Raw genomic sequence first — 27,956 nt, forward strand, 5'->3', positions numbered from 1 at the left:
GCTATTTTTGGCATGCTAGCCCAACCAAACCTAGCGCAAGTCTGTCTACCCAGGCTGAAAGGCATGCTCCCAGCTTCAGCATAGACATGCCCTAAAACTCATTACATACTAACCGCTGTGAAATGCATAAAGTAAACTAAAAATAAATCCTTTATTTTCAATAATTCTAGGCATCTCCTGTAACAACCAGACCCGAAAAATTTCCAACAGAAGTACATAGGTGTGATTTTTAAGTTCACCGTATTTCTTTAACAATGCACGGGAACACTACACAACTGTTTGGGGAAAATAATAACTACACTCAGTTGAAATTACAATCAGTTGTTGCTGCTGGAGTTTTTTGCTTGTTTGTGTTTTTTTGTTAATGTAAACAAAATGTAATTTTCTAGTCAGTATTAGGCCTGGACATCAGAAGTAACGTGCTTATATTGGCCAAAATACCAGGAGATTTTTTTTTTAAACTTGATTTTATTCTTTTCAGGGGAACAGAACATAAAATGAAAAACCATCTTGAATAGCCATACAACAATTTAATTTATAGCAGCACAGAACATCATGTTATTGTCATAATATTATGACCTTCATGACAGAACGAGCAATTTTATAGACTATCAGCATGTTTCTATCACGGTGGGATGTAGCGGAGGTAGTATTTCAGTTCTCAGTACTTACCATTTCAGTTCACACTTCGTTGTTATATTTCCATTAGTTCCAGTCCCCATGTTCAGAAATGGGTTAGGCCCCTCTCCCAAAATTATGAGATTGGCTTGAAAATACATTTTAGATTTTTATTTGTCTTTTGGTTTCTGAGCCCTTGGGCTGTACTCAAGGCACATTTTCAAAGATTATCTATAACTATGGGGGATAAAAACTTACTTTAAAAAATGAAAGCAGAGATTCTCATGAAATCACTTCCCTCCAGTGGCTGGAGAGTCAAGGAAAAAAAACCCCCAAAACACAAATATTGCCAGACTTGCAATAATATTAAAAAAGAGTTTGCAACACTCTAGTTCTCCTTCCACTAAAAGGACAACCATGTGCTTTCAGCCTGAATGACGCATTTTAGATTCTAGAAAAAGCAGAGACCCAGTGTTTTCCCAGGAATTGAAGTTGGGTGTTTTTTTTTCGAATTTACAGGGTGTGTGTGTGTGTGTCAGAGCCGATGAGGGGTGAGACCATGAGGGTGAAGGTGGGCTATATGGCACCATAGTAAAAACTGAAAAATGTTTCATGACCATTTTATTAGATTTAACTCATGTTCTAAAATCACCACACAAATTAAAGTTGGCTACTCACGTCTTCTATGAAGCACGACATCTACATCCTTCTTGGTTTCTTTTTATAATTTTGCACAACTCTGTTAATCAACTTCCTGAATGCAATGCATTCATCTTTGGCAGCTTCCTGTGTGTCTGGTACTTCCACTCTTTCAATTGATATGCTCATTAGTTCATTCACATGATCAGGCAGAAGGTGACTTCCTTCAGAACACAAAATTCTATTCAATGATGAAGAAGGTTGGTAGTGCCTCACTCCACACAACTGTCAGTGTTTTATAGGACAGGGACCTGTAAAAGCTATGTAGAGGTTGAGTAGAATCTAGAAGTCAACTTCTGGACTGAAGTCTTTGCTTCTTCCAGTACTTTTTCAATGGATAGCTCTCTGATTGATCCTGTTGTAGCAGATGCCTGGATGGCATTGTTTAATGACCCAAGTGGTTTCAACAGTAGACTTACAAGAAATAGAACGGCAATAGTCTTCTCTGAACGTAGTAGCAAAAGTAATCCACCAGCCTCACTACTTAGATCTGTCCCATCTTAGTAGATGCTTTCCAAAGCCAATAATAACAGCTGGAGTAATTTTAAGACAACAGCCAAGGATTGCTCTTGAGAAAGCCAGAGGGTTTTCCCACGTTGGACTAATTTGAACTTCAGTCCCAGTGTATCTTCTATATTTTCTAAGATATTCAATCTTTTTGGACTCTTGCTGAAAAAAGAATATAATGAAGACATTAAATTTATAGCTTTTTAAATGTCTTTTGAAGAGTCTGCAGTTCGTACTAGTGCTAGTTGGAGTAGATAACCTCTGCAGTCTGTACAGAAGAGATTAGGGTTACACTTTTCTCTGAGCAAAGCTTGTACTCCACCATGTCTTCCAGAGAAGTTTGCAGCTCCATCAAATGCACAAGTAACCATCTGTTTGGGGTCCAATTGACAAACATTTAACTCTAAGATGTGGGTTGTCACAGATGCAGCCGATGTATCTTTTATAACTTGAATATCTAGAAATTCATCTACTGGCCTACCACTGATATCAAGATAACGTACACAATGACTTAATACTTGACACCCATTTGCATAGGTGCATTCATCAGCCATGTATGCAAATTTTTGAATGTGGTGAGAAAGTTCTTCACTTTTTCAACGGTTGAGTCTTTTAGCCAGTCAGTTGAGTTTCTTGCAGAAAGATAGTGAGCATTTGCTGATCTTGTTTGGAACCAGTGTTCAACTTCAAGATGAACAAGTGACAATGCACTTAACATTGGCCTTCAGTTTGTAGTGTGTGGTATCTCTTGCTTAAATAGAAAGTATGATGCCACAGCCATGTTTGTTCGCATGAACAGTGTTGTGTCTCCAGCATTCTTAACAGCCTCATTAACGCTCACCGGTGTTGTCCTTGGTCAGTGGAGACTCAGAGTTCAGAGGTGCTTTCACATGAGTTCACCTCCCAGGTTGGGGGCAAGAAGGCAATATGCTTGTTCCTCCACCTTCTTACTGTTCACTCTGGCCACTGTTGTTCACTGTGCTGCCATTGTTCATTGTGCCACTGTTCACTCCATCGCTCTGTTGCCAATGGCCCTGTGCCATCACCTTCTGCTGCCACCTGCCACTGTGACCTCTGCAAGTTGGTCTCTTGAGGTTCTACGCAGCTCTCAGTGATTTCAGCTGAGCTCTCAGTGGGGGAACCTCACTGTTAGTGCAGCCTGGGCTGTGTCTTCCACAGAAACACTGTCCCACAACAGGTTTAGGCACTTAGACCTGATTATCAGTGATTTCAGCTGTAGTGGTCACTTAGCAAAACAAAAGACTATCTACGGAGCCTAATCAGCTCAGTCTTTAAACAGTAGAGAGGGGCAGGTCAAATATCACCTGTGACTCAGACACACCATCAAGCAAAACACCTGTCCCCCCCCTCTCTCTTCATGCCCCCCCTCTCTCTTCAGGCTAAGTACAGTTCTACTGCCCTTTACTCATACAATAAGAATAACATTTCATTACCACCACCACCATCTGCTCACATTCAAGTGATTTGTAACCCAACCCCAGCCAGAATCTATCACTTGGGCAACACAGCTCTGTTTGCTGGATACCTAGGTAGATTAGGTGTGAATGTAAATACAGTCTGGTCCTGAAGCCATTCCCCCTAACCCCCAGCTCATCACTCACTGTCAGGGAGAGCTCATTTAGACTTTGCTTACAAATCATAATTGTATAGGTTGGCCAACACAACTGAAATGAATGCATTGACATTGTCATAAAAACAACAGCCGTATAAGGAAGCTAGTCTATGTTCATACTTTTAAAATCTATTATACTTTTATCATATACTTTATATGCTTTTGAAGAGCATATTAATGTTTCAGTTTCAACTGAAATTTCAAAACAATCACTAAATTGGCAACACTGCATGCAACCAGTTCACAAAACTGGGAGGGGTGTTGGAGAAATTCAGGGTGTGTGTATAGGGAAATCCCTGCACAGACCCAAACAAAGGCTCCTTCAGAGAGCACAGTGTGTATTTTCTCTGAACAAGTGGCAGCTTCTCTGAAAACAAAGTGACTGCAGTCTCTGAAATCAGGCAGATTTCTTAGAAATTTAAAGGTGCCATACACAGAACATGAAGGCCTTTCGGGTCAGTAAGTAGAAGGTTTGCCCCCCTTCCAGTACTGAGGCAAAACCAGTCATGGTTTTGTCTAGTATCAGGCAAGGGATGCCATTTTGAAAAGCATGCCAGCCCACTCCTACAAGCATTGCCACACACACTGCATCTGAGGTCATGCTTGTGGAGGGATGCACTCTTCAATATGGCTTTCCCTATGCAGTGTGACCTTGCACACACCATGTGTGAGAAGTCATGCTGGCAAGGGCAGGTCCATGCCATCCCTGGAAGGCCTGGAATGTCCAGTATTCTGGGGTGTGGCAGTGGAAGAGTGACTTTCCAGACCAGAATCTCCAAGACTGATTATCTTGAGGAAAGGAGATCACAGCATCAACAATCAAGCCTCTCCAGCTTCCAGTGGCCCCTGCACCCTGAGACTGCAGCAGAACATCCTAGTATGGATCTTTCTTGAACTTCCACCTCCTACTCTGCAAAAGTCAAGAAGGCTGCAAGAGCTTATCATTTTAAGTATCACACTTTTCACATACACATCTTTTTTTGGTCTTATTTTTAGTAGCATGGAGATGTCCAGGCCTTTTCTATTTATTTAAGTTGTGAAACTGTGGCTGTGCGCTTGCATGTATGTTTGAGCACCAACAGACCCCATGTGCAAGGCGCTAGAAAGAGACGGTCCCCAGGGTTAAGCAACTGTAACTATTGTTTCATAAAAGACATTTAATAAAGTGTGATCTGTGTCTTGAGACTCAGATTGTCACCTGTATTTTTTGGTAAATAAGAATTCTGATAATTATTCTTATTAAGAGTGTTCTATTAAAGTCTGCAAGATAACATCTCTGTTGGGGTTTGTTGGAGGATAAAGGGCTAACCTTCATACCGGAATCTTTATCATTGGCTCTGATGTTATGGTTCAGACATTAGATGATAACCTGATTTCAGTATTAAGCTTCTTAAGTAGACATAAATGATAAATTTACTTGATTTTGGTGAAATTTTGTGGTTGGGATTTATACCCAAATGGAGAATTTCTTAGACTCTTCTTAAGAATTTATATAAGGATGAATTATATTTTGGTATTCATTTGATAATTGAAGTCCAAGGCAATATTGAGATTAATTTGCTTGATTTGATTCTGATTTGACAGAGTATTTTATTCTTACTATAGTATTATTAATAATCCTTTAGCCCTAGTGATATATTTTCTTGATTTTATTTTAGTTTAAGAGTTTTAGTAAAATTTATAAAGGAGAAACTCTAAGGAGTTGAGGGCCAGGAGTGGATACCAACTGGTAAACCTAGAAGCCCAACCAGTTCCCCTTAATAAATCCATGGTTTTCTTATTGGGATGGCTGGAGATGGGAGCATCACAAAAGTTCTCAGCTAAAAGATACTGGCATAGCAGGACCCTCTAGAAGGAACGGACAGAGTGCGTGATGGACAGCCACTGAAGAATCGTCTAAGATAAATGTTGCCCAGCTGGCAGTGTTGGAGTGGTTCTCCAAGTGTCCCCTGCTGCTCTCCAGTAAGACCTAGCAGGGAGCCCTTGACCTGGCTGCATGTGTGGGACCAGTGTAGTATATTGAGGAACAAAATGGCTATGCCAGTTGCTGAGTAAAAGGCAGCATTTTGGGGTTCCACACCTCTCCAGCTACTGGCAAATTTAGTCTACAATCCCAGTGAAACCTTGGGTTTGGGTGGAGTACTCTTGCCTTTTCCTCACTTGCATTAGCTTTTGGCATGTATTAGTAAAAATCTGACCCTCAGTCTACAGGTACAAACACTATGTCTATTACACTGAGGTCATCACTAAAGGGAAGTTTCTCAGACTCATAGCTACCTGTGAAATATAATCCTTCTGTCTTCACTTGCCAAAAAAAAAATGCAAATATTCACTGCAGTGGAAGACTACCAGTGGCTAAAACAACATGACATACAAGGAAAAGAATTTCTTAACTAAAACTATCATAAAAGAAAATTTCTCCACATGTGATATTTGAAAACATTTTGGGGAGAGAATTCCCCATCCACAAGTTAGGACCTTTGAAAGGACAGTCCAATAAAAACAACTGTATGTTAAAGGAACAGCTTAGTGATAATACTTTGGAAAGAGTATACAGACCAGAAGAGTCTGAGAATGCCACCTGGAAGCACCATTTGTTTGGCTAGTTGAAAGAAATAAGCAGTCAGGAATAGGCAGCAGGAGCCAAGAGCAAGCAAGAAATATAACTCTTGAAATGTTTATCTATAAATATTTCTAACTGATACACACATATTTAAACTTTGAAAACTACTATTACAATCAAACATACTGTGCACTTGGACACAGATGCCACAAACTTTGGAGTGGCCTGTGGCAAGTTCTAGGAAGGCAGGGGACTATCTGACATGGGATTCTTCCCTCTTGTTAATCCATAGAGTAGGTAGTTCCTTGAAGGCAGAGAGGATCATGAAGCACGCTCCTTGTTCTTTCTCCACCCCAGCCTTCTCCCATTCTTAAGCCTCTTTACTAGTTGATATTCAGCTGTTAGAATAAGACAGGCCCAATTTTCCATCTCAGTGTCCCTGATGAGTATCTTACTAGGTTCTTTGTTTTAATCTGACCTCCTAGTGCAGGAGAGCCAGAAAAAGGTGATATAAAAATATAAGGTATAATTATTAACTACTCTGGCAGCTTTTGTATTATTCCAGCACTAGTTCATATCTGTAAAGAGATAAGAAGCAAATATATCACTGAGCCATTTGACTAGTTTCACAAATGAAGCACTTTCTTTGAAAGACACTGATGCCCTGGTTGGGCATAGTGTAACTTCTATGTTAAAAGCAAACTGGAGGCCCGTTAAAGAGTTTGCTTCCTAAAGAAGGAACCATGGAGAAGGAAAAGGCATAGCAGCACCTTTTGAGTGAGTTAGCAACTTTAATTAACTCTATATGTACCTTGTATGGCGTGGTTTTATCAACCAAGAATGGGAGCTAGCATATTAGAGAAGAGGGAAAAAAATGTTATTCAAAGTCATTAAAAAAAGTATTTTCTTACTGTCCAGATTTCATATTCACTACAGCAGTATTCTATCTTAAATGGGAAGGTACTTTTATTGGACCTGTTGTTGATTCCTTGCGTCTTTTATGATCAGATATAAAAAAGCTTTATATATATTAACTAATAAGCAATTCAACACTCCCATGAGGTAAGAGCTATATAGAAATCAAATTGAGCTCCACTGAAGGGCAGCTATCTCTGGGGTGGGATGGAACCCGGGAGCAGAGCGCACTAATCATCTGATCAGGACAGATATTGAAAATACTAAAATGTCGTCTTCTGGTTACATATCATCTATTTCATTACACTGATACAGATATCTTTCAACGTACTTGCCTAGCTTTTTCTTATGTATGTCTAACAGCAAAATGCTTAACTGTGTGAAGATTTAAATAAATTACAGAAAATATGAGGTGACATCTTTCAAAATGCCATTGTATACCATAAAGCCACATTTTGTGCTTCTTGCTATATTTAGTCATGGACTAGGGACAAACCAAACCAAACACGTTTAGACTCACTGGTTTTGACAGTTTTAGTTCAAATACAGAGCTTGCCATTTAAAAAAAGACAGCATTTGCCAATAATTACTACTCACTGGTATCTGTGATTACCAGAGTTTTCCTTCATACTTAGACTAGGAGATACCTGTGGTAACTCTGTGTGTGGCAATGGTTGGCACATGTTGACTTTTAATGACCTCCACTACACACAGTATTGAGAACTGTAGGTGTACAAATGCATACCCCATTACAGTAGAAAGCTGGAATTCACATTTGTCTCTGGTTCTAGCAGCTTGTGGACTTTAAATCATATTCAGTTTAGTATCTTGCTTTTCTCCCCATCTCTACTTCAATTTAATATGCTTATAAAGTTCTCAGGAAGTACAGGAGACAAACCAATGCTTAGTTTATACATCTGTGTGAAATTCTCCTAATGCAAAAGGACTGTCCAATGCCTATCCACCACTTGAGTCCTATTTAAAGACCTAGCTTGCAGCCCTAAGTGGACTTAAGCAGTGGGCAGACCTTCTGAATGAAGGTGAATAGCACCCTCTTGGAATATCTATAAATTTCAGGTTTCAATGCAATTAAGAATTAATTCTAAGTAGCCATTTAAGACACACTGGTTAATATATCAGAACTGAAGTAGGGGGAGAAAAAAAATAAGATCCCAATGGAATGAACTTGAGAAATGAGATCTTGAGATCTGTTATTATGGAAAACTAAGTACAAACACTTTTGGGACCAGTGAATTTTTCCAAGCACTAGCCCAGGAAAATAATTATTATCTCTGGTAATTGAATGAATATTTATCATCCTTAAAACGTTGCCAGTTTTGTGTTAGATAAATATGTAAAGGTTATCTTAATATTTCCTATATTTTACTCTACTTGCTGGAGTTGATAATTAAAAAATTACATCTGCAGAAATGTAGGTATCCAAGAAATTATCTAAGGCACCTGGGAAATGTTTAAGAGTGACCACAGTAGCCTGAAACAATTAAATAAATCCACAGAAGTCAAATTACAGGTGAATGCAAGAGAATATAAACTATTAACTCTCCCCAGACATTGCCTGCTCTTGTTTGAACCTATCCAGACACTACAGACACACTTGTTGCTGCTACCACTTATGATATTTTAAACTTCTTAATACTAGAACCAGTAGTGGATGAATGTAAAACAATTTGGAACTGGGGTTCATCTCAGGCAAGCGTTCAAAAGTTCAGATATTAATCCAAATCTCTAAATTTTGAGAAGGAAACCTCATGATATATAGACTCCAAGAAATTTTGAATGCTTTCTGCTTCTGATCTGCCTAGAAACACAAGAACGGTCTCTTACAATATTTCAGCTTTTTAGCTTTCCCGAGAACCTGGAAACAAAGAAACAGTGATAAAATGAAAAATACTGAAAAAAAGTAACAATTCCGAACCTTCAAAAAAAGGGTTGATTTAGTTTGATTGTACAAATGGGAAAGAATGAATTTGGATGGTGGGGTTAATGGCATTTGAATTAACTGTCTTGCTTGTGTCTACTCAGATCCAACCTGATATATTCGCTGTTAACCAAAACTGCCTCAACAGAATCCTCCTTCCCTCAAGCGAATGCTGCCAGGTGTGGCTGACAATTCGTTCATTGGTAACTACCTTGACACTGATAAAAGCAAACTTCAGGATTCTGTGCCAGATAGACATCAGGAATTATCTGCAAACTCAAACTTATGAATCTTATTTTTAAAAATATATGTAACTTTGCAGCTAACCTTTAAGTTTTCTCTGATCCCTTGCTTCACTGAAGACCCAGAGAAACCATTATAGTTGCAAGAATATTACTGACTAGGGATGTGTGGAAAACAAGAATTCTGTTTTGCAAAAAATGTAGAGGTTTCTAAATTTGTTTTTGTTCTGCATCAGAAAACAAGACCTTTCTAATTTTGGAGGCGGAGGAGAAAGAAGGAGAACAAGATACCAACCCACCCCATAACAGTCAATAGTGTGGTTAAAGCATTCACCTAGGATGAGGGCAGCCTAGGTTCCAGCCCCCGCCTGCCCGATTTAGAGCACAAACTTGAACCTGGGTCTCCCACATCCTAGTTAAGTGCCCCAACTACTGAGCTAGCAGATATTCTGAAGTATCTCTCTCTTTTTCTCTCACTCTCATTTTGACCTGTATTTTCATCTTCAACCTGAGAAACTTCCTGACAAAAGTTTAGCTGAAACTGACTTCTTTCTCTGGAAAGTTTCAGTTTCAATAAATCAGCATTTTTGGACAAAAAAATGGTTAGTTCAAAAAATCCAGAGCAGCTCTATACTGACTTGCTTTTCCTCTTGTTCTATTATGGTGGTTGCAAATTTGTGTAGATGTCATGCTATATGAAAAGGAAGATGACCATTTATATCATTGCTGCTACCGCTATTATACAATTGCCACAAATCTTAAACAAAGTATGTCATGTAAGGTATTGTTTAGAAAATTATACTCTGCTAAGTATAATAATCCTGTTTATATCATTTTTTTTATAACTTCAAATGCACTTTGCTATGTGTCTGTATCACAAACATGTTCTGTTCCTTGGTAACTCCCACCAAATTTACATTCAGACTAGCCATCACTGGTTGATGGGCCACCCATGTGGTGATGGGCATAGGCGCTGGGTTTTTCTTTTCCCCAGAGGTGCTCCACCCCCTGCTCTGCCCGTGGTAAACTCTCTAATTATAGAATAACCACCAGTTTGGGTGTGTATCTACCCATTTCTCATCAGTCTGTCCTGAGTTGGCATTCTCAGCTGTCCCCCTCTCTTGGCACTGTGACAGACACTTACGGACGCACCTGCTTTTCTTTTTTCCACCCAGAGAATAAAAAACCTTGAACAACAAAACTGAGGGTTAAGACAGCTGTGCTTTATTACAACAAAGTCACCAGAATTCCTCTTGCTTTAGGATTGAAGTTTTTGCTTATTTTACACAATTGTATAGGTTATAGGTGGCACTCTCTCCCAGAACACTGAATAAAGGAAGCATGCCATTAAAAAAACTGCATCAGGACAATCTATTTCTGTGCACGGTCTCACTTACTATACTCAAATAGTTTGCACCAGTGCATACATTTTCCAAATCTCATTCCATATGTCCCATCAGCCAGGATTTCAATAATATCACCTAACAAAGTGCATTATTTTTATTTTATTTATTTATCTGTGCTGTCTCCTGTATCCAACCCAAGCTGTCTCCTAAACAAGAAGGAATGTTGGTTGGATTAAAGAACCACAGTTTAAAATGACAAATATTTAAAAATAGATTTGTTACTATGCAGAAAGATAAACAAGCCACATTAAAAGGGAGCTATAACTGTCTCACTCAACACTAATACAGATATACATCTCTCTTTATATAACAGTTGCCAACACACCCAGGCATAAAACACACACAATTGTTTTGTCAGCGGACAGTCAGCAAATTAAATGCTTTGAGCAATGAATTTAGGTGCCAGAAAGAACATATCCTGCACTACCACAACGAAAACATACTGTTTCTTAAAAACATGATAAACAACATGCTAAAGCTGATGAACTGGAGGAGCTCTACGTGCTTTTCTCATTCACAATTATAGTCCCCTGAGGCACCAGTGTCTTGAAAATGAAATTAATGAAGAATAAAGTCAATGTGTAAGTATAACATTCCTCAGCAAATGTGAGCTATCATGCAGCATGCCAATTATTCATTACACGTTTACACAGGTGTATCTTGCAAAAAGATCTAGCCTAAGCCTGCTCAATCATTTGGTTCTAACATGTTGCTAGCCATGCCAGGAGCAAAAATGAACTTTCACTTTGGTTTTGAAAGGTTCCAAAAGTTTTTGATCTCTTCTATAAATGGGCAATTTTCTTTCCTTCACAGTCATTTATATATTTACTTTAGTCATCCTCAACTGGGTAAGGTAATGTCTATAGTCCCCTTAACACTAATAAATTTTCCTTACTATTCTCTGAATGGAATCTTTGCAGACGTTATGGTTTTCCACCTCCAAAGGCTCACTAGAGTTGAAGAGGAAAGGGTCAGCTTTTCCGTACACACCACTTGCCATCCAACCTCATCATGCAGTCTCTATTCAGACAAAATTCTGATTTCTACAACTACACCTCTACCCCACTATAACGCTGTCTTCGGGAGCCATAAAAATCTTACCACATTATAGATGAAACAGAGTTATATCAAACTTGCTTTGATCTGCCAGAGTGTGCAGCCCCACTCCCCCAGAGCGGCGCTTTACCACGTTATATCCAAATTTATGTTATATTGGGGTAGAGGTGTAATGAGGGTAGAGGTGTATCTAGAACATTTGTTAGCTTAGGGTCACCAGTTCTGGTTGGGTGTATTTCTGAAGCTTTCATCACATGACAAACTTTAATTAAAGATTAATCTTTAATTCCTGGAAGATTGCCTAGCTGGCACTGTGCCTCATGAATCAAGTGCATGAACAGTATGATTAACATTAGATTTCTTGTCTACAAAACTTTCACTTGCCCATGATATTTGAAGCTCTTTCCATCAGCAGAAAACGCAGGTTTTTGCATTGGTCTTTCTTTGCTGCTTGCTTTGTCTTGTGTCAACACGTTACATAATTCAAGTGAAACTTATTTCATTCATACATTATCAGTGGTACATGACACATGGGGAAAAAATAAGGTCTGGTATTTCAAGAGTCGACAGAAACATTGCTCAAGTGACCAATTAGTGACATGACCCCTTAATAAAACATTAGGTTTTCAGGCTAATTTGAACACTCACATATACTAGGAACGTCTGTGAATTTCAGTTTTAAAAAAGATATAGAAGGATAGGGTTTATTTCCCAGGGAAATACATCAGACCTCTCCTCTCACCACCAAACCTGAACAAAAGACAGCAAAGTTGGTTTCTCACCAGGGTGAGGAGGAGCGTGAGAAGTCACCAATCCTCCAGGTACAGTACTTAGTCTGCTGTAGGCTGTCACATACTTTTTGACCTTGGATTATTTTGTATAAAAACAAACTGAGGGATAGAAAACAGTCAAGTCAAAGTAGAAGGTTCCTTTCAAAGTCAGAGTAACTTTGATCGAAAAAACCAACTAATTAGGTTTTAATAAGGTAATTTCATGGGATAACAACCATTGGCATCATTTGCTATGAGTCAAGAGGTCAGCTGCCTCCCACCCATCTCTCTCCCACTTTTCATAGGTCTATGTGTTTTCCACTCCCTCCCTCTGCCCAAAAACTTCACAGGATAAAACATAATCACATATAATGTTCTATATGCTAACACAACTTGCCCCCTTTCCCCAGAATTTTTCTGAAATGACACTGCTGAGAGCAACTTAAAGGAATTTTGAACCTGATGTAAAAGCCGAGAACAAAATCTCTTCTCCTAATTTAATATTTCAGACTAACTTTCTTATGTTTGTTTTTATGGCAAGAATCTATTTCAGACAATATAACCATAATTCAACCCCTATGCTCTGAAAATACCAATAGAATAATGCTTCTAGTGAAGGCAGGGGGCTGGACTCGATGACCTTTCAAGATCCCTTTCAATTCTAGGAGATTGGTATATCTCCAATTATTATTATTATTTACTTTTATTATAACATGTAACAAGCTGGAGCTATCAGGGTGGACATTCTAACACTGTTTGACAAGTAATACTAGCACTGCTAATGTTGTACTGACTTTACTGCATAACACCAACAACTAAAGAAGCAAGAACGCACACCCACCAAAAAAAAAAAAAGCTTCTTGCAGATTACTTTTCACACAAATACAATTAAACAAATGTATCCTTCCATTCTGGGCCCTGGATTAATCAACATCTCTTAAAATTACTATTTTTTTCTTTCGAAATTGGAAAGTTTTTGGAAGTTTTACACAGATTAGGAATCTCAAAGTTCTTTCTCCTGAGGAGTCCTTGTGGCAAGTCACCTACTACAAGACAGGCCCAACAAAGAAAGTAACAGAACGCCACTAGCAGTCACCTACAGCTCCTAACTAAAACCTCTCCAGACATCATCAAGGATCTACAACCTATCCTTAAGGACGATCCCTCACTCTCACAGACCGTGGGGGACAGGCCAGTCCTCACCTACAGACAGCCCTCCAACCTGAAGCAAATGCTCACCAGCAACTGCACACCACACAACAAAAAACCGACCCAGGAACCAAAGTCTGCTACAAACCCGCGTGCAACTCTGTCCACATGTCTATTCAAGGGACGCCATCATAGGACCTAACCACATCAGCCACATCATCAGGGGCTCATTCACCTGCACATCTACCAATGTGCTATACACCATCATGTGCCAGCAATGCCCCTCTGCCACATACATTGGCCAAACCGAACAGTCTCTATGCAAAAGAATAAATGGACACAAATCTGACATCAGGAATCATAACATTCAAAAACCAGTAGGAGAACACTTCAATCTCTCTAGTCACTCAATAACAGACCTTAAAAGTGGCAATTCTTCAACAAAAAAAAACCTTCAAAAACAGACTCCAATATGAAGCTGCAGAACTGGAATTAATTTGCAAACTGGGTACCATCAGATTAGGCCTGAATAAAGACTGGGAGTGGTTGGGTCATTACAAAACCTAAACTTAATTTCCCCAATACTAATTTCTCCCTACAGTTATTCACACCTTCTTGTCAACTGTCTGTAATGGGCCACTATCTTGCCACTTCAAAAGTTATTTTTCCTCCCTTGGTAACCTGCTGTTAGCTGATTTATCTTGTTAGACTGACCTCACACTTGGTAAAGCAACCCCCTCATTTCATGTATTAATACCTGCTCTGGTATTTTTCATTTCATGCATCCAATCAAGTGGGTTTTAGCCCACAAAAGTTTATGCCCAAATAAATTTGTTAGTCTCTAAGGTGCCATAAGGAGAGATTGTTTTTGCTGATACAGACTAACACGAATACCACTCTGAAACCTTTCTCCTGAGGGACTGCACACAAGTGAAAATGTTATCAATTACAAAGTCCTCATCTTTGGAATCCTATGGTGAAGTTGTCGATGTTGTGTATTACAGATCAAGCATACTAGAAGTAGGCAGAGGCTTGAAAAAAATGGTATCCCAAAAGATTGGTTTAAACTTTACATCCAATACTGTCAAATTAGCCCCCAAAATAGGACTGTGAGGCTGACACAGTTAATGCTGGCTGATTTCTTAGGCAGAGGAAGTGAGAAAGATCTTTTCAACTGAGCAATGTTATGATATTTTTAACCTGATATGGAAAATGGCTTTTTGCAAATGAAATGTGGTGGTAGTTTTGGGGGAAAAAAATTGTGTGTCACAACAGGCTGGAGAAACATAAAAGTCAAACTGTACCATTTACTTCTTGTGCCCCTTCTTGTAAATACCATGACTGTTGTTGAATGCATCAGTAAAACACATCTTGCCCTATGTAGTGATTAAAGTAGACAAAAACAAACAGAATGCAACTCCTGCAACCTCAAAAGCAAAAGGGTCCTTGTGTGGACTGGGGGGGAGGGAAAGGGCAGAGGCTTCGTCAGTGGTCCCCTCTTCCCTTGGGGGATGGAAGAGGGCAGGAAGGCATCACATGAGCTGGTGGGCTGGCCCATGGGGCTCAGGTAAGCCACTGGGCCCTGCCTACCCAGGGAAATCTGACAGAACACATTGTTGTAATAATCTTTGTGAAAAAAGATCTCACAAAACTAAGTGATTGGGCAACTGTAACCCAGTCGGACTCACCCCTGCGGCACCTCCTGCTGGTCACTCCTGGGAATTAGCTCAGTCCAGTGTCCAGAGCGCCCTCTGCAGGCCGGTGATCCATCTTTCCAGCTACTGGCCCCTTGTCCCTCTCTGGACCCAGTGCCCTTTTACATAGGGTGCTGCCCCCTGGCAATGACCCCTTGTTCTCATGGTCTCCGCTCCCTAGGGAACCCCCGCCCTCTATTCCCACCTTGCCTCAGTGTATGGCTACTGCCAGTCATTGTCTAGCCCCACGCCCTGGGGCAGACTGAAGTGTCAGCCAACTCATCACTGACGAGGGTTTGGACCTGCTGCCTTGGCCTACCCCTGGGCTGCACCTTGCAACCCCCAGTACTAGCTCCCTGCAGCCAGGCCCTTCTCCCTCTACAGGCAGAGGGAGACTGTTTGTGCTCCTGGCTTCTCTGCCTTATATAAGGGCCTGTTGCTCAGTTTGGGGCATGGCTCCAGCTGCCACCACTTCCCCCAATCAGCCCAGCCTAAAAGGCTGCTTTCTCCAGCCCCAGCCCTTATCCAGGGCTGTTTTAACCCTTTCAAGGCCGGAGCAGTGGTCCACCCTGCTACAGCAACAAAATGGCAAATGAAATTGAATGTGGACAAATGTAAAGTAACGCACATTGGGAAAAATAACCCCAACTATACATACAATAGATGGGGCTAACTTAGCTACAACAAATCAGGAAAAAGCTCTTGGAGTCATCATGGATAGTTCTCTGAAGATGTCCACGCAGTGTGCACAAGTGGTCAAAATGTTAGGAATCATTAATAAGGGAATAGAGAATAAGACGGAGAATATATTATTGCCCTTATATAAATCAATGGTATGCCCACATCTTGAATACTGCATATAGATGTGGTCTCCTCATCTCAAAAAAGATATACTGGCACTAGAAAAGTTTCAGAGAAGAGCAACTAAAATGATTAGGGGTTTGGAGAGGGTCCCATATGAGGAGAGATTAAAGAGGCTAGGACTTTTCATCTTGGAAAAGAGGAAACTAAGGAAGGATATGATAGAGGTATATAAAATGATGAGTGATGTCGAGAAAGTTGATAAGGAAAAGTTGTTTACTTATTCCTATAATGCAAGAACTAGGGGCCACCAAATGAAATTAATGGGCAGCAGGTTTAAAACAAATAAAAGGAAGTAGTTCTTCACACAGCACAGTCAACTGTGGAACTCCTCGCCTGAGGAGGTTGTGAAGGCTAGAACAATAACAGTGTTTAAAAGAGAACTGGATAAATTCATGGAGGTTAAGTCCATTAATGGCTATTAGCCAGGATGGGTAAGGAATGGTGTCTCTAGCCTCTGTTTGTCAGAGGGTGGAGATGGATGGCAGGAGAGAGATCACTTGATCATTACCTGTTAGGTTCACTCCCTCTGGGGTACCTGGCATTGATCACTGTCGGTAGACAGGATACTGGGCTAGATGGACCTTTGGTCTGACCCGATACGGCCATTCTTATGTTCCTATGATATCTTTCCACCTGCCTGTGACATCAAGTAACTGATCTCTCACTGGAAAAAAGCTATTGCTGCCACCCAACAATACTGAAGGAACATAGAAACTATTTTACTGAGCAATAATTATGAGTTGCTTTTAACAAACTTCCCCATTTCCAAAAATAGGCCATGATGGGCTTATTAGCATATACAGGACATTCTGGTAAAAAAAAAAAAAAAAAAAAGGACAGCTGCTCTGTCTTTAGAACTCCCAGGACTATAGCTGAACTAAGAATGCTTGGCTTGGGGTGGGATGGGCCGGGGCATGGGGGACCCACTGGAGAAAGATAAAGTTCATATCATAGCTAAGAAGACTTCTCTACTTTCTATCCCTTCATTACTCTCCTTGAATCTCATCTGTATTATTCTATACAGCACTGATATTGAAAGCTAACGGAAATAAAACTTAAAGCTAACCTACCAGGGAGTCCTTTGATTCCTAAATGTATTAAATGAAAACAGCTAACTAATGATCTTTTGGGTACTAAAAGAGTTAAAGTTAACAATTATCTGTGGGTAATTGGTTACATACCGTAACTGATTGTGTATTCCAATCCTTGTCAAGCTTTTATTTACAAATATAGGCTTAAATTTCCAAACTCGTGTGTCTAAAGTCAATCTAATAATACCTGTTTCATGTATAGCTTATACAATGGCTGCAAATGTCATGTCAGCTCCACATTTTTTCTTTTTTAAATACTTTCAGTGGGTTTTTAGCAGAAGATCTCAGAACATCTTACAAGGGAGTTAATAATCATTATCCCAGTTTCACAGATGGGGAAACAGGCAGAGTGAGCTGAAATAATTGATCAAGTCACCCAGCAGGCCAATAGCACCGGTGGGGGGAATAGAAACTGGTCTTGAGAGTCCCAATCCTGTGCTCTCGCCACTACAAAGATGGCATTCAAGTTTAAAAATCTGATCATAAAATGTACCTAAAGATCAAGTAGAATAATTTAAGATTACTCTCACTATATATTTGGATGTTAAAACAAGCAGGAAGAGGATTTGAAAAAACCCTAAACTGAAATATTTCTTTCACTCTTCAGGATTCAGTGCACAAAATTCAGACCTGGTATAAGGAGGTGCATCTTCATTGACGTTAATATAATTTGAAGACTAAAAATAATCTGATACACATTTTTCAACCAATTAGGGTAAAACAGAAGTCTTTGTCCCTGGAATTTCTGAACACCAAGTAGAAGCCTTGCATTTTAAAACACTAAAACTATTAAAGTTATACCTAATCCCTTAAAGAAAATGAACACCCCACTATAGAGTGATGACAGCGTTTTTCTCAAATGAAAAACAAATTGTAACACACTAACTCTTAATACTCAGCTATGAACATAATTCCCCAGTTGAGTTATTCTGACCCTGGATTTAAATAGAAATCTGCAGCTGCTGCAATCTTATTGACCATAATTAGAGGATCAGAGCTGCTGACTAAAATATAAAAGACAAATAAATGATGGACTAATTATGGATACCTACAGCCTGATTTACACTTCTGGCTTGTTTTCATATTTGATATACATTAGACGTCATTTTACAAATTTGAAAAAACTTTTATGAGTATGGTGAACATCAGTACATATTATACTACATCTCATATGCAGGTTTAAAAACATATTGCATGTAGCCACTTTTTTTACAAGGATAAATCACTTGTTTCTAAACCATGGTAAGATTATGTAATTTAAAATGACACAATTCTGAAAAACTTTATCTACACCAATGAAATGTAGTCAACTCTTGGATGCAACACTGAATTGGTTCTTTAAAAAAGAAAAAAAGTCTCAAAGTACAGTTAACGGGCTCTTCCTTCTGTTCTAATTTACAACTACACAAATTCAGTCAGTTCTGCCATCAGTATGAAAATAGAATAAAGTTAATGGGATCACTTAAGTGTATCTGAGGGCAAATTTTGGCCTATTTTAAAACTTAAAACCATAACACCAATATAACACTCTATAGCTAATCATCATCAGTTGTCAAATCTTGTGACAAATATTTAACGACAATGTACAATCGTTCAAACACCAGTGATTAGAAAGAAATATTAATCTGATCTCACATAGGATCCTAAACAGTGCATCTCTCTCAACTGTTTAAATGTTAACAGCTGCACAATAGTTCATAATATGAAGACTACAACAGGGTGGACAGAGGTACAGTAGGGAGACTGTGATTGCCCAGACTGAAATTCAGCCAGGACTTTGAGGTTAACACCTTTACTTTTACAAAAACAGCTAAGGGATTTTATAATGCTCACATTATCCGTTTTAGGTTTCATCTGAAAGGTGAATTAAACAATAAACAGCCTTGTCTTTTATTACTATATTTGCAATAAAAAAGGAACAGGAGACGGAGGGTGGTGGGAAAATAAAAGCAGAAGGAAGAGAAACCTGCTCACAATTTTCTGAAATGATGTTTTTCTAACCACTGCACTTGTTTTTAACCTTCACTTCGGTTGCATTTTTCCCCAACCCGGTAATTCATTCCATAGGTTTACCATAATCTGCATCTTGAAAACTGTCTTTCCACCCCTCAAAACAAAATTAATTAATTATACATTTATTATTGTAGTACTCCGAAGACAACCAATAAGAGGGGACTATTGTGTTAGGTACTGTACAAACAGAGAATCAGAGACTGTTCCTGACCCAAAGAGTTTACAGTCTAAATAGACAAAACAGAGAGTAGGGGGAAAGGGATAGAAACACAAGCAGAATGAACAATACTGATGGCTGCAAATATCATGTTAGTCCCATAATTTTCTTTTTTAAAAAAATCCTTTCAGTGGGGTTACATTAGGAGGGGATTAGCTAGATGGAAAGAAAAGGAGGGAGGGGCAGGAAGGGTTAGAGACACTGAAGGAGGGGCAGGAGGAATTAGAGCAAACAGCCAGTCTGCACACAAGAGAGCATGTTCCAAGTGACAACTGCAGGGAACAGAAGTGCGTGTTGGTATGCTTGAATTGTTTTCTGAAGCTGCTGTGCCAGCTTCAGTCTCTGGCTGGCTCCCATCAGGCACTTATTTTCCATGTGGCTGGGAGCATAGGAAATGTCACATGGATTCTAGTGCCTTCAAGGGGGCAAGGGGGCAGGTCTCCCCCTGAACAGCTTAGAGTCTCGGGAATTCTTGTGCGGGACAGGTAGGTGGCACTGGCTGGGCTCCATTTTACTCTTCCTTTAACCAATGCCACACCTTAACAGTGTCCTCAGCAGAGTTAAGGCAGAATAACTTTCCCATGCAGGGCCGGCCTTAGGATTTATGGTGCCCTAGGCGAGATTATTAAACTGGTGCCCCTGTGCCTGATCTGCTCTTAGCAACACAAACATAAGCTTATAGTATTGGAAAACTTGCCACATTCACATTATTAAAACCAGTTAAACTTAATTAAGCACACTGTAATGCTAATGGACTAGCACTAAAGAAGCAGCACTATAGAAAAAATTCTGATATGTCAGAATAATGCAAATAATATATATTTTTTTAATTTATCAAAATTTTATTGGAAATTTATATGAAGAGGTATTGAAACAAAGATTTGTTTTTAATTAAAAGCAATCTTTCTGGCTTTTTTGGCTGCAAAATCAGTAATAATGTCATCATATGACAAAGACAAAGTCGTGTCTTGTTCGATCGCAAGAACAGCAAGACCAGTCAAGCGTTCCTGATTCATTGTAGAGCGGAGATAGTTTTTAATGAGCTTTAGTTTTGAGAAACTCCGTTCTCCTGATGCTACTGTTACAGGAATTGTCAGTAGAATACGAGTGGCAATGTACACGTTAGGATATATGTCAACAGGTTTGCGGGTATGAATAAACTGTACAATGTCCATCACCGATTTTGCATGTGGCAACATTGATGACAGTGTACTCAATTCTTCGTACAGTTCAAGTCCATTTAAATCAAAACTATCACCATGCTTCAGGAGGCTCTCTAGATTCTTGCATTTTGTCATTAGTTGCTCTTGTTTTCCTATTTCGTTGAATTTAGTTATGTCATACAAAAATCCAAACTGTTCATGGTGTACTTGCAAGGTATTAAACCTTTCATCAACAGCAGATACTGCTTTATCCATCACAACATTAAAAAATTCAACCTCAAATTTCTTTTCTGGATCGTCTATGGGCATGATCTGCTGTACAGATTCTTCACAAAGAAGTGTCCCTGGCCTTTTTAACTCATATTAACTATGTATTTACTTTATGAAAGTTGGAGAAAACATTGTGAAAATGTAAAATATTGGCTGCCCAACTTCTGGGCTGGCAAAAGTTATACTGACTCACAAGGGAAAAAAAAAGCAGGAGAATCTTAGTACAACATATGATCACTCTATACCAGGGGTCGGCAACCTTTCAGAAGTGGTGTGCCAAGTTCACTGTAATTTAAGGTTTCTTGTGCCAGTAATACATTTTAATGTTTGTAGAAGGTTTCTCTCTATGTCTATATTATATAAATAAACTATTGTTATTATCTGAGGTCTTGACCACAGGTCCTGCTCAGGCCACTGCCAGCTGAGTAAATGAAACCCCAAACCGGCAGCGGGCTGGTGGCTGGAACCCTAGACAAGGATCCCAGGCCCTGCTCAGCCCGCTGCTGATCTGGGGTTCTGACCACCAACTCCTGCCAGCCAGGATCCCGGCCGCCAACCCCCCCTCAGCCCCGCTACCAGCCTGGGATTCTGCTCACCCAGGCTGGCAGCAGGCAGAGTGGGGCTGGCAGCTGAGCTCCTGACTGGCAAGGGGCCGGCAGCCGGAACCCCGGAGTAGCAGTAGGCTGAGTGCTGCTGGCACCCCAGACTGGCAGCAGACTGAGCCACTCAACCCCCCACCGGCCCTGCTCAGCCTGCCACCAGCCCACTCAGCCCGCCACCAGCCCACTCAGCTCGCTGACGGCTGAGTGAATGGAACCCCAGGCTGACAACAGGTTGAGCGGTTCAGCTGGCCTGCTCAGCCCACTGCCAGCCTGGGGTTCCTTGGGGGTCCCCAGGCCAGCAGCAGGTGCTGAGTGGGGCCGATGGCTGGTATCCCAGCTGGCAATAGGGCAGCAGCCGGAACCCCAGAGCAGTGATGGGCTGAGCCGCTCAGCCTGCTGCTGCATACCATCAAAAATCAGCTCACCTGCCACCTTTGACACATGTGCTGTAGGTTGCCGACCCCTGCTTTATACACTAGTAAGGAGATGAGCATATTACAGTTGTTGGAGGGCTCTTATCAGGAGTAACAGGCTATAGGAAAGTCAGTCAACATTTTTTGTTTCTCTGATGAAAACTGGCCCACTCCCTGCCTCAAACCAAACCTGTCACTAATAATTGTCAACAACTTAATTTTCTGTTTTTGGCTAAGATATTGATTTTTTTTTTAAATATTGAAATTGGATTCAGGATTGTTAGCAAGAATTTTTGGCAAACAAAGTTGTTAAATGACAATCTAAATGGCAACACAGTACTGCTTTCATGCTTGGCTCACCCCCCAGCCCGCTGGTCCAACAGCTGCAGTAGAGGAGGAGATAGGTGGAAAACTGCAGGACCCCAAAATCCACCTCTTGGGGTGCAGAGTGGCAACAGCAGCAGCAAACCCTCAGGTCCAATCACACGCCAATGGGCACCACCACCAGCCTTATGGACCATGGTGAAGTTAGCACAGCATCCGATCTCAGGGACAGGGCACCCATGGAGCCACAGCAGCTCATCCTGCCCTGTGCAGGTCCCCCCGGATGAGATGGATCGCTGGCAGCTGCCAGCCTGGGGGAGAGGCGCTCCCCAGCTAGGGTGGCCAGATCCAGATGTCCTGATTTTATAGGGCCAGTCCCGATATTTGGGGCTTTGTCTTATGGCACCAATTACCCCCACCTAGAGTGACCAGACAGAAAGTGTGTAAATCAGGACAGGGATGGGTGGGGGTGGGGGTGGGGTAAAAGGAGCCTATATAAGAAAAAGACCCCAAAATTGGGACTGTCCCTATAAAATAGGGATATCTGCTCACCCTACCCCAATCCCCTATCCTGATTTTTCACACATCTGGCTAACCCCAGCCAAGCCCTGCGTGACATTCCAATTCTGGCTGCCTGCCCAGGAAGTGAGTTACTTTCACTTTCATTCCTCAGCAAGCAGCCAGCCAGCCTCCCCTCCCTCCCAGCACTTCACCCAACCTAGCCCTGACAGAGGGGAGGGAGGAGAGAGACAGGGATGCTCCTGGGGAGGAGGGAGAAAGGAGGGGGTGCTCCGTGGGGCAGGGGGGAGAAGAATGGATGTTATGGGAGACAACAAAGGATACTAGTTCCAGAGCCACAGCCTCACCTGACCTCAGCCAGGGGGAAAGAGTCACACTCACAGGTGAGCTGCTTTCACAACCCCCACCCCCTCCCCTTCCCAGAGACCTCAGCAGCCAATCCCATTCCTCAGACTGTGCTGCATTCGGCTCTCTCTAGGACCCAGCAGCCCTGCTTCCACACTGTCTGGGCTGCCTGGAGAGTGGTGCCCCCAGGCAGTGTGAGGCCCTACGCAGTTGCCTATTCTGCCTATGCCTAAGGACGGCCCTGTCCCCATGGAATGCATGACAGTGTGATGTGACAATCTGGTGATTATAATCAATATAAAAGCTTATTAGGTCACTGTTAAGGTTTTGGGGCACAGTGCAAGTGTAATGAAGTTGTGGCACATATTGCTTTTAGGGGTCTGTTGGAGCCTTGTGGACTTCTGAAGTGTGTTCTCTGTAGTGCTGTACACAACAGAAAGATGAAAAGGACTGCCTAAGTGTTTCCCTTCTAATTTCCATGCTTTTACCGATTTGAGCTGATGGAGTGTGTCCTGCCGCAACCTTATCAATCACTAAACTTAGTTTCTGTTTGCCAGTATGGTTGCTCTGTGTATCTGGACAAACACAATACAGCGCTGCAGCTTTCTCACACCTGTAATAACCTCCTCCTGGCCACAACTTCCTGTCCCATGGCTGTCAATCTTCTGCACGGGTTCTATTGCCCCTCTCTCTAAAGACACATTTACACTGCAGTGTAACTGCAGCTTGGGTAGGCATATACATGCTAGCTTTAATCTAGAGAGCATGGCTAACATTAGCAGTGAAGATGTGGCTGCTCATGTGATATAAGCCTGTCTGTGCCCACAGGTACATATTGACAGCCTGTGCTGATGCCTGTGGCTTGCAGCTCAAATCCAAGCCCACCTGATCCCCCTTTGGCCATTGCTGGTGCTACGACATCCATGTTGCTATTTTTAGTGTGCTAGCTCAAGTGGAGTCTGTCTACCCAGGCTGGGAAGCATGATCCCAGAGGCAGTGCAGATGTACCCTGAGACTGGAAAATTGACAGAGTGGCAGGCCTGGCCAGACTCCAGACTGCTTTATAATAAATCAGTTTGCTATTCATTTAGATTAAAAAACAATAAAATCTCAGGTAAACCTTATTTTAGGAGCTCCTCTTTCTATTAACACAGAGTTTCAGAGAATTTTAGCTCCTGGTATGAAGCATCAAAGCCAAGCACACAATAAAACAATGGTTCGCATAGGTGTCCTTGAAAAGTGAATAATAGTGTTGCAGTTCTAACAGCTATATATAATTATTACATTTAAAAAAACAGAACATTAAGGTTGTAAAGTCAGGCATTCAACTTTTGGAAAACGCCAGAATTAAGGCTGCATGTGTAGAAGCAACCTTGATTCTGGCATCTCCAAACTTTTGAGTGGTTGAGTCTGCAATCCTTTATGTGGAGCCAAAATGGCCTCCCCACATAGGTCATCGGGATGATTGGTATCTTTTGGTCCACAGCACAGACATCTATCACTTGAGCTAACTGAATAACTGGTAGCAACAGCACATAGTTATCTCTATGTGGACCAGCAACTACAGAGGAAGAGACATTTTGCCAATGTATTTCAAAGACGTTTGTTCACTGTTGAAACTCAGAAATAATGGGTTCACTTTGAGATTTTGAAGGGAAGTGTGTTCTAGTGGTTATAAGCCAATCTTCCCTTCCCCGCTCTCCAGCCACAGCCTGTCTCCTGTTCCCCTGAAATCCTATGTCCACCCCCACTCCTGTCCCAAATCTGCTCCTATTTCCCCCGTTGCACTTATCATTCTATGCTTATCTCTACGCTGTCCCCCGCCAATCCTCAAATCTTTGCATTCATGTCAGGCCACATCTTTCACTGAGAACAGAGGAGAAACTGTCTCCCTTACATCAGTTCAGTAGCCAGGAGGAATAACTGTAAGGAAAATCCTGCTCAGCCACAAAGCCCAGGATGCAAGCAGAGTCTTGTTGGCAGGGAGGAGCTGTGAGGTGGGTGGATCATGCTCATTACAGAAGGAATCTTGCAGAATTTAGCTACCAAACTCTAATATGCCTCTCCAGAGGACATACCGACTGCAACTTTTAGATGCTTGTAACTTGGCCAAATTTGGAGGGATTTTCACAAGTATGGCAGAAAGGAATATGCCTGAAAACAGAGCACACCACTCCCAAATTCAAGTCTTTGCTCCAAAACATGGATGCACTAGAGTTTCCCAACAAAACAGGTGTAAAAATGTTTTTTTTAATGTGGGCATAATATATTTTCCCCTAATCTCATTCTTGAAGTGACTGAACTGTTTTTGTTGAAATTTTACAAAAATTCAACCTGAGGCAGACACTGAGATTGGAGAAGTTCAGCCTGAATGGTTAAAGTTTGAGCAACCTTAGGCTGCCAGCACCACCTGTAAAGCTTGCATGCATCTTCAATTTAAGTTTGTAACTAAACTCAGTCACAGTCACTTTTTCCCCCCCCACCTACCTCAGTTCATTTTCTATACATTTCCAGGATTCTTGGGGCAGCTTTCTTCCAGTGGATGAGATTCTCCTTAATGACACTGGTGTAAATCTGAAGTAAGCTCATTGATTTCAATGAACATGCAGTGTAAGAAAGGAGAATCTGCCATCTGTTTTCTTGGCAAGCACTCCTTCATTACACATTTCATTAAAACCTTAAACGCACTTAGCCATTAAATTTTGGGTAAGAGTATCTGCTTTTCATTACTTTCTCTCCAGATTCCTCCCCAATGGCCTATATACAGCTGAAAGTTGTCCTATTAAACTGCAGCTTCCTGTAGTTCTGGACTCCTTAAAGGCAATGAGGGAGTGAAGGCTTGTGCATTCAGTTTGCAGTAATTCCACCTGCTGTAAATCTGTATGAAGTCCTTATGAAAAGGAATTTGTTGTGCATATACAGTCATCTCTCTCGCCCACTCTTGGGGTCCTCAAAGCCATTTCTGAAGCCAAGTTTTCCCTCCTCCTACCACTTTCATTTGCAAGTCTCTTTTTAAATACTGCCCTATGTAGCCTTACTGGACTAATCTGAAGGAGCATTGTAACTAACATTCACATTTCATAGGCACAGAAACTGAGACAGAGAGATGAAGAGAACTAGGATTCAAACCCAGGAGTTTCTGGATTCAAACCCAGGAGTCTCTGGATTCCACTTTTGTGCTCTGACCACTAGACCTAGCTTCCATTCCACAACCACTCATTTGTTAACATAGCACAACAAGCAAAATCAAAAACAAGCAGGAAGGATTATTTGTTGGCAAAAAGCTACATCTGTGGCTTTGGTGAAAAGGACAAATGAGAATTATCAACTTGTGGAAAGCTCTTTGGACAGAATTCTGATGACAACTTGTCTCTCACTTGCAGGCATTAGATGAGACATATCTTAGCAAATCATCTTTTTTGATCTCAAGGTATTTCACTTCTTTCTTTGACTAATAAGGTCCATAGAGCCATTTCAATGTGCACTTTAGCACACTGGCAGCTGACAGGCAGAACCAGACCCGTCAGTCACTGGCAGCAGGGAAATGCACTGCCCCCTGAAGTTCCCTCCAGATGAGACAACTTTCACAGCCAGATTAATTCAGTTTTAATTTTCTTAAATTATAGATTCTGTTAAATACATTTTGAGGAAAAAGCACAATTTTCCCTACCACAGAGCATGGGAAATTTCCCCACGTTAAATAAAACAAAATCCCTGATTGTCAATTTCCACCTCTTTTCTGATCATCCATTTGTTTCCTTGAATGGCCAGATTTGTGCACTCTATTACTTGAAGAAAGGAAATGTTCAGATAAGTGCAGATAAATGTTCCTATTCATCATGCTAAGGTCCACAGATTTGCTACAATAGGATTTTTGCAGCAGTGTGCTTCCAAACATGGGAAGCAGGATCATCCTTTAAATATGAATATTCAAAACAAGGTATCTTGTATCTTCTCCATCTTTCCTTGGGCACTAAGCATGGAGAAGACTTTGGTCAAAAAGTTGTACTGACTGAAGTTTCGGTGACCAATATGTAGAATGTGGTGATTTTATATATTGATGGCCATATAACTGCCAAGCAGATCTCGGACAGGAGACATCCTCTACCCTGAAACTGCCAGTACTCCTAAAGACTAGACTTTAGTAGCAGGAACAATATTTCTCGCATTTATTTGGGGAATGAATGTTATGACAGTTGTGAGGACTACCTGTTTGAATTAAAAGCACAATGGTCAATTTCAGCTGAGAAAACTCAACTTCAAGAACTCATCTGACTGGAGTTAGTAGCCATTGGACATTCTAGGGGGGAGGGATAGCTCAGTGGTTTGAGCATTGGCCTGCTACACCTAGGGCTGTGAGTTTAATCCTTGAGGGGGCCACCCAGGAATCTGGGGCAAAATCAGTACTTGATCCTACTAGTGAAGGCAGGGGGCTGGACTCAATGACCTTTCAGGGTCCCTTCGAGCTCTATGACAACTGCTCTTCTGACTTCATGGAGAGGGGCCTACTTGCCCTAGAGTTAGTCTTTTTTAAAAGATTTTTGGGTCCTTTCCTGCCAGGGAACGGGGGGAGAGGGAGGGCAATGCAATCCCACCCAGCCTGGGTTTTACCCAGTAGAGCTGGTCTCTCCAAACTTGTAGGGCTCCTTTCCAGCTGGGGGAAGGAGGCAAAGAAACCCTGCTAGCCTGAGCTGTGAGGGAAGCTGTCCTCTGCCCACTGAGCCCACCATCAAGATACTCATTGTAGGTGAGGAGAGCAGAAGACTTTGCCTCAGGCTTTTCTCAGCCTAGCTCATTCTCTGAAGCTTGCAGGTCATCAGCTGCTGCAAACATCCTGGATTGCAAGTACAGGATGTCAGTACATTAGTAAAACAGACATATGCAAGTTGTTTGTAATTTAAAATAATTTCTCGCTAATGCTTTGTTCCAAATGCTAAATAAAAA

General features: G+C 41.1%; 1 protein-coding gene across 26 annotated transcripts in view; it reads right to left on the bottom strand.

The window, feature by feature from the left end:
• ABI3BP (ABI family member 3 binding protein) overlaps positions 1 to 27,956 on the bottom strand; it is a 325,810-nt gene that overhangs the window by 276,800 nt on the left and 21,054 nt on the right. The gene's annotated exons all lie outside the window — the stretch shown is intronic.

The sequence above is a fragment of the Gopherus flavomarginatus genome, chromosome 1 (genome assembly GCF_025201925.1).
Source record: "Gopherus flavomarginatus isolate rGopFla2 chromosome 1, rGopFla2.mat.asm, whole genome shotgun sequence".
Lineage (NCBI taxonomy): Eukaryota > Metazoa > Chordata > Testudines > Testudinidae > Gopherus > Gopherus flavomarginatus.